Source organism: Lonchura striata, chromosome 9, assembly GCF_046129695.1.
Source record: "Lonchura striata isolate bLonStr1 chromosome 9, bLonStr1.mat, whole genome shotgun sequence".
NCBI classification, from domain to species: Eukaryota; Metazoa; Chordata; class Aves; order Passeriformes; family Estrildidae; genus Lonchura; species Lonchura striata.
The window spans coordinates 1,838,331-1,853,388 of NC_134611.1; positions in this window are offsets into that span (position 1 = coordinate 1,838,331).

Sequence of the window (15,058 nt, forward strand, 5' to 3'; positions counted from 1 at the left end):
TTTTGAGAGGGGAAACCTCAAAGACACTCCTGCCTGATAAGGTCTGACTGTTTCCACATTTATGCATTTACAAAAGAAACAGGTAAAAATATCTACAGCTTTTTAAAAAGGGAAAAAAAAAAAAAAGCCCTTTTTGCCATGCAGAGTGGAAATCCTAGCTTGAGAATGAAGGCAGCTCCAATCACTAGTTGCTTTTTTGAAAAGCTGGCCAAGCAGCTGCTGTTTGACGTTTGTGTGTGCAAAGTTAGCGTACAGAAAAAGGAAAGAGGGGAGACGTGTTTGGAAGCACAGTGGGAGCTGCATGCAGGGGAAAACACATGGCTCCTTCCAGCCTGGACTCTGTGTGATTTACTGCTTGCCTGGATGATGGAGATGGAGGCATCACAGCCAACGTGTTTGCTGGTTATTGGGAAAAACCCACTGGGGGTAAAGCAGTGGTGGGAACGCTGCCAGGGGCATCACCCTGCTTGGGTCATCTCGTGTTGGAACCCAGGGCACAGGGAATCTTGCCCTGCCTGTCCTGAGGAGTCCTGAGCCCCAGGAGAACACTGCTTTTAACCTTCATCCGTGGAGAAAGCTCCCAAGACTTTGAGATTAAATGGAATCTACGAGTGTGTGAAATAGATAGTGTTATTATCACAGGGTGAAAAACTTAAGAGTTTTGGGTTTTTAGTATGGAAGTGGGTAGGAGACAAGATGGAGGGTTTTGGGCATTGTCTGATCTCCTTCTTGTTCTTCATCTGCCCCATTTCCTGCAGTGTTGGTGGCCCAGAGTAATTGGTTAGAAAGAACCACAATGCAGATGTTGTGTGGACAGAAAAGTAATTAGTTATAGGCAGAAATAAAGTACATTCTAAGAGTTTATTGGGCAAAATAGCTTTAAAAGATCCTGAATCTGTGTGTCTTGTGGCTTTTGGTGCCTTATTTTGTGGGCTAAGATGGAGATGTAGACAGCATGCAGAACTTAAGAGAAAAATAAACAACAACCTGAAGACCGAAAAAACCGAGTCCCATCCGTCTCTCATTCCTGGCACAGAAATTTTAGGGCTCCAAGAGGGAGGTTCCCACAACCTCATACTCCTCCCATCAATGCAGAAAACTCCAGGGAGGATGCTGCTTGACGTGAATTCCTTTTTGTGCTCCTGAGTGGAAGCCAGGCCTCCTCCAGCCTTTGCTATGGGTCTGTTGATCATCAGCATCTCTGCAGGACCACGGCTGCTCGTGGTGAGGTATTGCAGCATTTCTGAGAGACAGAGGTCATGATTTATGTTTGGAATGAGATTTGAGCTACTCCAGTCTAAGCCTCAGATTTGGGCCTTGTGAGGCCTTCCAGCCTCTGGCACAGTCAGAAATTATGTTAGGGTAACTACAAAGTAATCAGCTATCCGAGCATGAATTAGAGTGGAGCTGCAGTGTGAAAAGCCTGACCACCTTAAGGCAAAGGTAAACAATGTTAGCTTGCCAATCAGAGTGCCTTTGTAGGCTGTAAACTATGTAGAAGTGTATATAAGCTGCCATCTTCTCACAAATAAATGGAGAACATTGCATTAATCATATTGGTTGGATGTGCGTTCTGTCCAGTCCAGTTTCCCAAGTTATGAGGTCCTTGGCTTTTGTGAGAAGATGCTCCAGGTCTGCTGAGGGCCAGAAGAGACCCAGCAGCCAGAGCAGGGTGCCAGCAGCATTAAAATGGTGTCCAGGGAAGCCTCACAGCTGGAGGAGACACAGCCAGACGGATTCAGGGTGGCAGTGCAGATGCAGTGTGTGCCTCTGAGCTCATTCCTTCCTGCTGCCCAGGAGAACAGGAACGCTGCCCAGCAGTGCCAGCCAGCGAGAAATGCTCTGGAGAATAGTGACAGATGGCTCCAGGAGGCCCTGACAATAACCCTGGAGCAGGGCAGAGGGGTGGACAAAGCTGTCAGAGCTGACCTGGTGGCCCCAGCCCCTGTGGCCAGCAAGACGTGCAGCTACAGCACAAGGCTGAGAGGTGCTGAGTTAGAATGAGACATGGTGGGAAATAAATTGAATCTGAAACCCTTCTGTGAGAACCCCGGGCTTGGTCAGGGGTCTCGTGTGGTGGTAAAAGTCTCTCCTCCAACCTGTGCTTCCAAAGAAAAACTCAGCAGCCTCTTGTTGTTCAGTCTCAAGGCAGTTTATTGCGAGTTATCTAAAAGATTTTCTTCTCTGCTGCTGTGGTTTGCTCACAGCTCAGGCAGAGGCACACACACACCCTGACATCCTCTCTGACCCCGACTGCTTCTTCTCTCCCCGCCAGGGCTGCTGCTGTCTTTTATATGGTACATTACATGTTACATGTTTACAGTTTTTCCCAATGCCTATTACCTATATTAAATGATTTTCTATCTTCTATATGGTTCATTACGTGTGACATGGTTACAGTTTTCCCCCAATGCCTATTACCTATATTAAATGATTTTCTATCTTTTATATGGTACATTACGTGTTACATGTTTACAGTTTTCCCCAATGTCTATTACCTATATTAAATGGTGCTTTTCTATCTTTTATATGGTACATTACCTGTTACATGCTTACAGTTTTTCCCAATGCCCATTACCTATATTAAATGGTGCTTTTCTACTCTAAACCAACCTGTGAGTGCCAACATCACCAAGAACATGGAGGTAAGGAAGAAGAAGGAGGAAGAACAGGATCAGCCCACTTTCCTCCATCTTAGAACTTCTGACCCCCATGTACAAAGTAAAAACCCCCCTGTACAGGTGCTAAACCCCCCTTGTGCAATACTAAAAAATTTTCCCCTCTACTTTGTAACTACTTTTACTATCCTATCTAACCCTTTGCAACTGTTCCACCTTCAAAGTTGGTAACTCATTCCATGGCTCAAATTCAAAATCACAGCTGTTTCCAGCTGTCTGCCAGGGTCTGAAATGTTTCTGAGCAAGGCCTGGAACCTCTAAAAATGTCTGAGGGACATTTTGAGTTCCAACACCCTTCAAATGAATGGACAGCAGAGCACAGCCTGTAGAACTGCACTGCAGAGAGAAAAGAGGCACTGCTGAGCCAGCAGTGGGAGAAAAGCAGGCAGGAAAGAGGGATGGGAAAGAGGGATGGAAAAGAGGGAATTCCAGGCTCTCTGTCAGCCCCTGGAGTCAGGCTGCTCCTGTGATAAGAGCTCTGTCCTCTGGGAGCAGGATGGCCATCCTGGCCAGGGCAGCAGGGGGAGGGTGTCCAGCTCTCCCCTCCTTTCTCAGTTATGAAACCAGACACCACAAACTCCTCGGCTCATTCGCCTTCATCAATATTTTAATAGATCCTGGTTTTTTACTGTAAGAGACATCACTTCTTGTTAATTTGAGTGCTGGAATGGCACTGGCAGACAGAATACCTTGGCTCCAAATGAACCCTGAGGGGCAAAGGGAAATATATTCCTAAGAACACCAATTGGAAAGAATCTAATTCAATAATAGATTTTGTTTGGTATCACTCTGGCACCAGCAGTCATCTTCCTGTTATTTTTAGGTTCTGATGACGCCAACAGGTTTTGTTGTTTTTTTGGGGTTTTTTTTTTTTTTTTTTTTTTTTCCTTGATGAAAAGAAAAAAAAAAAAGCAGGAGAAAATTTCCATAGTTTAATCACACAGAATGAAATCACAATTATTTCTAGAATTTAAGACTTGGTGCTTCTAGATCCTCAGCAAACTATGCAGAGTTTTGCTAGAGTCTAGAGAGGAGGATAAGGACTCCTTGGTTGGGGTTTGGGGAAGGAGAGAGGGATGGGATGAGGACAGAAAACAAACACATATTTACCCAACCAGAGAGCAACAGGGTTTTAGATGAAGGATGTTACACAGCTTGAGAGACAGAATTTGAGTTTAGAAGTACAAAACAAACATCAAAATCATCCTGTTTCATGTGACAGCCTCTTTCTTTGTGTTTTTTCTTTCCAAGGGATTAGTCATGGAAGTATTTATTTGAGATATTAGCTGCAGCAGCTACACCAACCAGCCACCAAATATTATGAATTTCTCTCGCAGTATTGTTTGTGCTTTCCACCAAGTCATTAAATTTTTGATCTGTAAAAAAGTCGGGTTTGAAGCGCCCCATGATTTCCTTGTCTTTGTGCATCATGAAGGCTTTCTTTTTCTTTTTCTTTTATGCACTAAGTGGCTTGATAGCGGGCTGAGGATGGAAATCCAACCCCAAAGTCACCCCCAGCTGTGCCCCCAGGGTGCTGCAATGGGGAAAAGGTGTCTGCTGCACCCCAAACCCCTTCCTTTATCCCCTCTGGAAGGAGCAGCAAGCAGAGAGAGGTTCCATGGAACATCCCTATCTCTTCCCAGCACAATGTGGCCAAAGGAAAAGCAAAGACCATCAGCTGTTCCTCTTGAAATCTGCACGGCCAACAGTGAGAAATTCCCAATCAAAGAAAAAATGATGTTCCAGGGCTGGCCAAAATGAGAGTTAACCAAACCCTTAGAAATGAGAGAATTTGGACTCAGGGACAGCAGGATCTGTATCCCTTCCCCACATTTACTGCCAGGCTTGAGGCATTTTCTGTTCTTTCTGGAGGACTTGGGATAAAGAGACTGGTTATAAAACTGCTTGGCTATGAGGAATAACTATAAATCCCTGTTTTCAGTGGTTTTTTTCAAGCTTAGATGTCATTTCTGGGCTCCAAGTCATGTAAGAATCCCACATTTTCCAAGGTTTAATAACTGGTGAATTCTTGCTGGTATTTTTTTTTTTTTCCTTTTAATTATTTTGTTATTTTTACAATTACAAAAGGTATTTGCAAAACATTTGGGTTGGTTTTTTTTTTTTTTTTTTTTTTTTTTTTTTTTTTTTTCCCAGACAGCTTCTGGCTACTTTCAAGCTGAAATTTGGCAGTCGGCACACATCTCTTATTTAACAACAGACACAGATTCTGCACTTCAAAACTTGTGGTGGGTACAGACCCAAGAGATTTCCCCCCTCCCCCCCCATCCCTTTTCTTTCAAATCTGCATTAAAATCACACATGATATTTTTCTTTTAGTTGTTTTGCTTTTAAAGCAAAAGCCAGCACAGAAAATCCAGGGCTGTGTGTCAACAACAGCCCACTAGCCACAGGTGGCTCTTGCAGAGAGGGTTTTTATCAGTCATAAAGTCATGGAAGCTGATGAATTTTACAGTGGGATGAGTTAATATCGTGGGACCAGATATTTTTGCCTTGGATGCAGAACAGAAGCGAGGATTTGTGGCTTGCTGGATCCCTGTGGCACTTCTCCCCAGCCAGAGCCAGCTTGCATGGGCTTTTCCTGATCACCCCTGCTTGGGGCAGGAATATTTGGGATTTGGACCTTCATTAGCATTGCTGGAGGGGAATCCCTTGGCCTTCTGCATCCATCACCTATTTCCCTGGAGGGAGGCACTCAGACCAGAGGGAAAGGCACACATCTCGTTTTAACTTTGAAGTGGGGGAAATGGTGACAGAGATTTTTCCTGGAGCTTCTTCTTATTCTCCCTGCTCCCTTCTCGTCCCAAATATCTTCGCATATTTTTTAAAACCTGGTTGGTTTGAATATGCACAGGCTTTCCCAGCGTTTGCTCTGACCAGTGCCTTCGGGTAGCTTTTTGAAAAACATGAGGAATTAACATTTGAAAAGATATTCCCACACACTCTTTGAGCAGGAAATGTGGCTTCCTTCTCCACCCACTGTATCACTAAGCAGCTTGGAGATAAATAATGGAGACTTTCATGGCCATTGTGGTTAAAAAACAGTCGCCCAGGCTGGGATAATCCTTGGAGCCTGTCTTTGCTGAGTAGGGAAATTGGATGGTGAGCTGCACCTAGATATCTGTGTGCTGTCACAGTCATTGCCACCCCCAGACCTGTGCACCCCCAGATTGCTGCTTAGAAGAGAGTGAAATGCAAGATCATAAACCAGTTTAGGTTGGAAGAGGACCTTGACTCGTTCCAACCCTCTGCCACAGGGTCAGGTCACTCCTGCCCTTTCCACTAGGTCAGGTTGCTCCAAGCTCCATCCAGCTTGGCCTTGAGCACCTCCAGGGATGTGGCAGCCACACCTTCTCTGGTGCCAGTGCCCCACCACCCTGACAGTAATGTGCTTTTCCCTAAAATCCAATCTAAACGTCCTCTCTGTCAATTTGAACCCATCCCCCTTGTCCTGTCACCAAGTGCTGCCCCACCTTTCCTGTAAGCTCTCCTCAGGTACTGCAGGGCTGCAGCTGGGTCACCCCAAATCCTTCTCCTTTCCAGGCTGAGCAATCCCAATTCCCTCAGCCTTGGTGGAGTAGGATGGAGTCAGCCACGTCCAGAAACACCTTTAAAGCAGTGCTGCCCCTGCCAGATCTCTCCTGCTGGCCTGAAGCAAGGCTAGAGGAGATGCTCTGGTTCCTTGGTGCCCATCCTTGGCACACAACCATGTAAAATCAGCTTAAAGCAACCTCCTGGCATCCCTGGGCAGAGCAGCTTGCTTAAATCTCTGTCCCATGATGGCCAGGCTTGGTCCAGGACCTGAGTTTGTGCTGGTACTGACAGACCCCCTTGCTTTGGGGTGATGTGGGGAAGGAACCAAAGGCCTTGCAGGAGAGGTGTGTCCCAAAAGGCAAAGTCCAGGATGGGGTCATGAGAAAACATCATGGTTAAAGAGCTGGCAGATATTTTAGGTGGCCTGCTGCACCAGATGGAGACAAAATTTGGAGTGCAATTTCAGGCAGGCAAAGATCTCCTGAAGGGAACATTTTTCTGAAGGGCAGCTGTAACCAGGACACTGCAAGCAGCACCTTCACCAAAAAAAAACCAAACCCAGAAATAATAAAAAGAAGGAGAAAACCAGTCTCAATTTGCCATCCAGGCCTCAGTGCTTCCTTGCCCATTTTTCCATGTGCACCAATCTGCCAAGCCAGATGTCCAAATGAGCTGTGTGGGCAAACAGGGACTCGTATGAGCAAACATTGCCTTGATGTGTGCACTCTGCTGGGCACGGAATCAGGCACTGCACTTGGGCAGGAGCAGGAGAGGGGCTGGGGGGAGGCTGACCCCTCTCCCGGGGCACAAAACACCTTCCCTGACACCACCAGGCCACGACAGCCAGGTCCAACAAAGCTCAGGAAGGTTGGCACTGCTGCAGGAGCTCCTCCCAGCAGTGTCCCCAGCAGGCTGGGCCAGGCCACCTTGCTGCTGTGGCCCTGGTGGGTTTGTCAGACTCCCCATCTGAAGGGATGTGATCACAGCCACAATGACATCAAGGCTCCTACCTCATCTCACCAGTGAATTCCTGCCCCCAGGGAAGTGCTGTACCACCCTAATGTGACACAGAACACTGTTTATCTTCCACTATCTACAAATAAGCCATTAAAAGCAGAAGCAATGCATTTGCCACACTTTCACAAGCTATTCAGGAGCATTACAACAAATGAGCAGGTAATTAACCACCAGTCTCAACCCCACTAATCACGTATTGTAATTCCAGCAGAATCACAAAGACTCTGTAATATTGACTCTTCTTGGAAGGAAGCAAAATTAACATTATAGTTTGGATCCCTGCTCTTAAAGCAAATTCTCACAGAAACAGCAATGGGAAGGTAATGTTTCCTGACAATCCTCAAGCATCTTTCCTGGCAGCTCCAGCTGAGCAGCCCCCTTGGACAGAGCAGGTCTGGGAAGGGTGAGAAGGATTTCTCCAGGAGAAAGCCTCAGCTGCAGGGTGGCCACACGTGCCTGGCATGGGATGAAGACAAAGAACCACTTGTAGGAAATCAGGGGTAGGAGAAGGACCTCTCAAAGCACATCCTCCCATCCTCTGTGGGCTGGGGAGCCCCGGGCCTGTGCCATGGTGGGTTTGGCAGTGCTGGATTAGCAGTGGCACTCGGCAAACTTAGAGGGCTATTCCAACCTAAAAGGACCAGCTCTCAGTGGGAAGAGGACACCAGCTCTCAGTCAGGGTGGGAGATCTTCATTCTGACCCCCGAGAGCCAGGTGCCACCATGGATTCCTCTTTGTGCCAGAGCCACTTAGCTCTGCCTCAGGGCCTGGCTCACTCTGACTTGGTGGGAAGCAGAAAAAGCCCTGAACACCCTAAAGCACAGCCCAGGACCTGGGTATGAGTGTGCTGCAGGTTTCTCTGGGTTCAGTTGCCCCTGGAAAGGCCCAGGGTGGCTGAATACCAAGGGTGACCCTGAGCAGAAGGAGCTGACACCCTCCTGCAGCTCCCGGCACACTTTGGTGCACGGCTCTGTCTGATGCAGAGGATGCCAATCCGGCACTGAATTCCTCCTTTAAAATATTCCTCTCTCAGCTCTGGAAACATCCCCCTCCCTCCCCAAAATAAACAAACAAGTTGGGAAGCTTAGGAGCCTGGGAAGGGGCAGGAAGCGCTGGGAGATGAGGGAGGCGGGCGGGGGCTCCTGCATCCTCCTGCCTCCTCCCGGTGGGATGCCTCAGGCTTCAGCTTTTAGATATTCCAAATTCTCTGCTGCTTCAGTGTGTAACGCTGGGCTTCACATCAGGGGATGGTGAGCTCTCTGCACAGAGTAGGGAGGCAAAACAATTCCTTCTCTAGCTGGGACCAAGAGCAAATCCAGATCCAAATCTCAGGCCCAAGAATATAAACAATGGTGGACTGAAAAGAGAAAAACAAGAAAGATGAGACTTCAAGGGCTAAACCTGTAATTGAACAATTAACTCCAGTATGCAAATGGACCAAAACTTATAAAAGTGAGAGACCCTGTGACCAGTTGTCCATTTTGTGGACATGTTGGGTTGTGCTGCCCAAGGTGGATCTGCTGAGGCCTCTTAATAAATCCCTGCTTTATTCTTTAGCTCAGCCTAGTCTCTGTTCCAGGTCAGCCTTCACAAGGCACCAGGTGCTTTCTGGCCCCTCTGCATCACCCCCACGGCTCAGCCCAGGTGCACCTGGGGCAGTGGCACAGTGGGTCTTGTCAGGACACCGAGACACGGCTGGCACCGGGTGACCTTCAGGAGAGCCAGGGGCTGGGGACACGTCAGATGGGTGTTGTCAGCTCTGGTTTACCCCCATTCCACACCACATGCAGCTGGGCCAGGAATCCTGGGAAGGTTTGGGTTAGAAAGGATCTTAAAGATCAGCGAGGCCCCACCAAAATCGAGGGAGGCAGGAAAGGGTCTGGATGATTTCAGCCTCCACCTCCCATCAGCGAGGACAGGATGAAGGGATGCTAAGGCTGCTCCCATCTGTGCCAAGGGCTGAGGCAGCTGAATCATCTCTCCTCTCCCTACCTAAACCTCATCTGCCCTTTATAGGTCTCTGCCCCCTCCTTCCTCGACAGCAACAAAGCAAAGTGAAAAACAGAGGCTTTATTACAAACAGTACCTGTTTCCATAGAGACTCGCTAAGAAAATTACACGAGACAAAGATGGAAATGAGTGAGGAAAGCACAAGGGCTCGTCCTTATGCATCAAAGTGATGCCTCACCTCCCTGCAGAACCAGCAGCCCCCACCTTCCTGGAGGGGGATGAGTGTGGGTGGGGGTGCCAAGACCCCCAGCCCATCCTCCCTGGCCACAGGAACTGGTGTCCCCTGCCTCAGCAGATCTCCTGGCACCCCTATGGAGATGTTCCCAGCCAGCCCCCTCCAGAGCTCAGCGGTAAACAAGAGCCTGACTGTAAAATGGCAATGAAAAAGTCAGGAATAACATCTCCTTAAGGGAGAGGATGGAAGGACAAGCTGGAAAACCGTGAGGGGTGCAGGCAGGGCAGGGCCTGCCTCTCTGGCAGGCTCAGAGTCCCACCCCACCACTGCAGCTGCTGGAAGGAACAATCCTGCTGGTCCCACACACTCAGTAAAGCACACCAGGGGATGCAAACAGGGAATTAAACGGATAAGACACTTTTAGACCATGATGTTTTCTTCAGGAAAGGCGAGCAAACTCCAAGAGAGCAACACCAGGCAGAAGGGTTGGGCCTGGGGATGCTGGCACTCGGCTGGAGAGCCATTGCACATTGCTGTGCCAAAGGAGAGGTGTGTTCCTGCCACGAGGGACAAGAACCTGCACCCCTCTCCTCGGAGCACAGATCCTACCTCTGCACAGGCACTGTGGCAGGGACACTTTCCACTATCCCAGGTTGCTCCAAACTCTGTCCACCCTGGCCTTGGACACTTCCAGGGATGGGGCAGCCACAGATCCCCTGGGCACCCTCACAGGAAATAATTTCTTCCTAGTATCCAATTTAACCCTGCCCTCTCTCAGTGCAAAGCCCTTGCCTCAGTGTCCTGTCACTCCATGCCCTCAACAAAATTCTCTCTCCAGCTCTATTTGAGCCCCTTTAGGCACAGGAAGGGGCTCTAAGTTTTCCCCAGAACCTTCTCTTCTCTATGTTGAACAACTCCAACTCTCTCAGCCTGTCTTCATAGGAGAGGTGATCCAGCCCTCTGAACACCTTTGTGGCCCTCCAAAGATGGGCTTTATTGGCACCCTTGGCTGCATGGAATCTCTCACACATGCATGATCCATGGATGTAGGTGCAGCTGCTTCCCCAGAGTCCATCAGAGACAAGTGCCCATTTGTACAGAGCAGAGATGTAAGAATGGCAAACACCTCCCTCAGCTAAAGAAACCCAGGGATGCACCAGAAGAAAATTACCACAGACTCATGAGGGACTCAGGCTTTGCCACACAGGGGCAAACAAACCTTCTCCTTGAGGAACAGCCATGACTCAGCCCCACCAGCTGGGAAAAACAAGCACACACAGAGCCAGGCATTTTCCTAGCAAGGAAAACCTCACTGGGGAGAGGGCAGGAGGCTTCCCCGGCTCATACCCAGGAAAAGAAGAGGAAAAGAAGCCAAGTGGCCTGTGGCACCCTCCTGAAGGAGCAGCAATGCTCTCCTGGCCACCCCAGAGCCCTTGGTGGCACTTTGATGCCACCTCTCTGGGCAAACAGGGTAAGCTGGTGCTGCCCTCCATGCTGAGTGACACAGAAAGGGAGGAAAACAGTGTGTCAGCCTTTACCAACAGGCAAATTAAAATGCCAGCAAGCTCATTTAGTGCTTTCTTAGCTGGGCACGTGGGGAAATCCTGCAGCTTTTCCATTCCGAGGAGAAATTCCTCCACCTGGATCATCACTGCAGAGCAAGGGCAGGCCATGCCACACATCCCCTCAGGGTGACAAGGACCACACAGGTCAGTGGTGGCATCCCAGGAAGAGACCAGCAGCTCGGGCTGCTCATTCCTGCTGCTCCCAGGTGTGAAAAACACGTTCTTGCTCCTGTGAAAATTGAAAAGCTTTAAGAAAGGACAGCAGGAGACAAGGAGCAAAGGTTATTTTGGCCTGGTGCATCTTGGCACCCAGCCAAGAGCAGCCCTGCTATTTTGGAAACACCCTTTATATTTCTATATATTTCTATATATTTCTGTATATTTCTATATATTTATATATATTTCTATAAATAAATATATATTTCTATATATATCTATCACATCAGCCTGTTACATATTCACAGTAAATTCACATATGCATAGTAAACTTTCCCCCAAACTAGTTTACATGTTTAGCATGGCTTGTCCTTGGATCTGCCTTTTTAGAGCACAGAGATTCCTTGGCTGTGGTTTTGGTCCATTCTTACCACCTCCAGTTTTTGGGCCTTGGTCCTCACTGCCTTCAGACAGTGAGTGGTGGTAGTTGGCAGATCTTTACAGGTGTCCTCATCCTGTGTTCATTGGATGTTATCCCATCCAAGCAGGCATTTTAACACAAGCATCCTTGTATCAGCTATTTCACTAAGCTTAATGAACAACAGAAATAAAACCTATATCTTTGTAACAGAGATACTTTAACATCACACACGTAGAACCCATTTTAATAGGTGCAAAAAGCCAGTATTATAATGTGTATAATGTGTATAACACAGGGCATGAGAGCTGAGAGTCTGGGCCATGTCTCTGTGCCACTCCTGGCACGCAGCAGCCACACGGGGACAGCTGGAAGCGCAGCAGAGCGAGGGCAGGAGGAGCAGCTTTCATTTGAGAAACACAGACATTGTGCTTGCTTGAGCACTCAGCTGAAGTGGCCGGAGCCCAGCAGGACCCACAGCTGGATGAGCAGGCTGGCAGCAGCCTCTGACTCACCCCACAGAGCTCCTCTTTCTGACTCAGCCCCAAAAATCCATCAGGGGCCTCCCGGGAGAGGCTCTTCGGAGACACTTCTGTGTTTGTGGCTGCTGCTGGAGAGCTTCCAAAATTCCAGAATACCTTTGCACAGGGGATCCCTGCCCTGCTGCTCTGGGAAGCTCATACAGCTGCTGGAGCATTGTGGAGCACACCAAAGCACCTTTTCCAGCCTCAGAGCCATGCAACCTGTTTTGTTGACAAACTTCCACACTTCCCTTCATCTTCCAACACCCAGACCCCTGTGATACCCCAGATGTGACCAAGCCACAGAGCACAGGCTGATGGCTGGGTGCACCTTGATTGTCTGTGGAGAGATTTTTAGATTCCATGACAATCCCTGCAGCCATGGGAATTGTCTCCCTGGCCAACACGAGGCCCCAGCAGCCAGGCAGGTGTGCAAAGCGATGCCTTGTGAAGGCTGACTGAGAACAGAGGCTAAACACAGCTAAAGAATAAAGCAGGGATTTATTAAAATGCCTCAATGGATCCACCTTGGGCAGCACACGAGCCCAGCCAGGGCTACACCCAGGATGATCTAAAATGGTCACAAAATGGATGACCGGTCACAGAGTATGACACTTTTGAAAGTTTTGGTCCATTTGTACATTAGAGTTAATTGTCCATTCCAGCTTTAGCCCATGAAGTCCCATCCTGCTTGTTTTTCACTCTTCAGCCCACATTGGTTGTGCTCTTGGGCCTGAGATTTGGATCATTTGTCCTTGGTCCCCAGCTGGAGAAGGAATTGTTTTGTCTCCCTGCTCTGTGAAGAGAGCCACCATGCCCTGGTATGAAGCCCAGACCCACACACTAAAGCAGCCCAGAATCTGAAAAATACAAAAGCTCAAACCTGAGGCATCAAAAGAGCCCCGTGCCAGGAGAGCTCGATCTGCACTGGGCAGGCAAGGCAGGAGCCACTGAAAGAGCTGCCTTCAAGCATCCAAAAGCACGTTCTGCTCCCTGCACTGCTGAGAGCTCACAGGATCAGGGAACTCGTGCTGCCAGCCAGGGCTGGGATGCTCAGGACTCACTGTCACCTCCAGCACAGCCTCCTTCTCCCATCGACAGAGCTGCTTGTGCCTCCATAAAACAGGATTTGCTTCTTCCCCCCCGAGCTGACACGTTTCGGGGAGCAAAGGCTGTCTCCTCCTGTGCATGCAGATGGCCTCGCCCCCAGGATCCCTGTCCCCACTGAGAGGCAGGCTGTCACTGCAGCACAGAGCAGCAGCCAGCCCGGGCCTCCCGACAGCCTCCGAGCAGCACCGAGGGAGCTTTCGGTGCAAAAGTGACAGCAGCTTGCAGGTGCCTTGCATGCATCCCTGCAAGTGCTCCAGGCCTGAGCTCTGAGCAGCCTGGTCTAGTGTAGGGTGACCCTGCCCCTGGCAGGAGGCTTGGAACAGCAGGAGCTTTCGGGTCCCTTCCAACCCAAAGCACTCTGTGGTCTGTCACCGTGGCCACGCGAGCAGCACGGTTCTGATAATGAGAAGCTGTTAGCTGGCAGCTCCCTCCTTTCATCCTCGTGCTCCCAAGGGCTGGTTTTGCTTAGGATGAGTCTTCATGGGTCACGGCCAGCCCTGCTGCTCTCTCCCCTCCCTTATGATTATGCCCTCCCTCCCTTCTTACACCCATCACCCATTGGTGGCACAGTGACATTTAATCCTGTGTTGTAGCCAATTCCGCCAGACAAGCTACGATGAGGTTTGCACTCAGTCAGCCCAAAACCCACTGAAAAAATCCCCCCCAGCTGGTTCAGGCCCCAGTTCCCAAGACACCATCACTGCTGGGATAACATCAGGAGAGTTATCGAGTCTGTGGGCTGCCCAAATTGCCCCCATAAAACAGAGATACAGCAGCTCATGGCCATTTAGTGTCTCCACTGCTGAGTGCACCACAGGACCCAGCATTCTGCCAGAGCCCTGGAAATGCAAATTAAAACGTGGCTGTTCAAGGGAGGCTTTGGTCTTGCCATGTCCTAGCAGAGAGCAATCTTGCAGAGCCACATTTCAGTCTGTCCTCACCACCACGGCATCAGGAGCAGAGCACAGGAACAGACAGGAGACACAATTCCAGCTGCATCTCCACAGAAATCCGAGTGCAGTTTTGCTGCTCGCCTCTCAGCTGTCCCCTCGCTCCTGCCTGCCTCATTTCTCCCTCTGCCAAGGGGGGTGATGGACACAGCCTGGCTGTGACACTCTGCAGAGGAAAACCTTTCTCTGGGGGCACAGGGGGAATGGTGGAGACCAGGGGAGGCTGAGCAGAAGGGGGAAGCCCAGGAGGGTGGTCCCCACCTTGGTGACAATGGCAAAAAGGAGCTCTCTCTCCTCTCTGCAGCACATCTTGGTGTTGACACTGGGCTGGGGATGTTGCTGGCTTGGCCCACCAGCATTGTTACGTGGCTTTTTGACTTGATGGCATCAGGACCAGGCAACTCCAGGTCCATCCAGTCCAGGTCCATCAGTCTGCCATCCTCTGCCTGATGTGGATGACAACACCCCACGGCTGGGCTCGGCTTCCTCCCCTGCAGGACCCAGCCTGGGGCTCTGCATTCCTGCACAGGAGATTTGCTCCGGCCTCCTGGAGGTCCCAGCAAGCTACAGGGAAGCAGGAATTGCAAACACTAAAGAAGCTCCCTCTGCCTGAGCCCCTGCTTTATATTCAAGCTGTCCTGACAGGCGTTTGTCAGGAACAGAGGATACAGTGTTCTCTGTCTGCAGCGTGGCTCCGTATGGCAGCGCTGGCAAAATCAACCATTTCTACTCAGGGCTGTGAAATTCAGCCTGGGAGGTCTGTCTAACCCTCCTGACCTCCAATTTCCCAGCTAAAATAAGTTTTTGTTGTTGGGAGAAGAGCCAGACTGCCTCCTGGCACTGCTGGAGCCTGTCCCCCAGGCTGTGGGACAGCATTCTCCCATCTCCCCCATGTCTGCAGTGCTG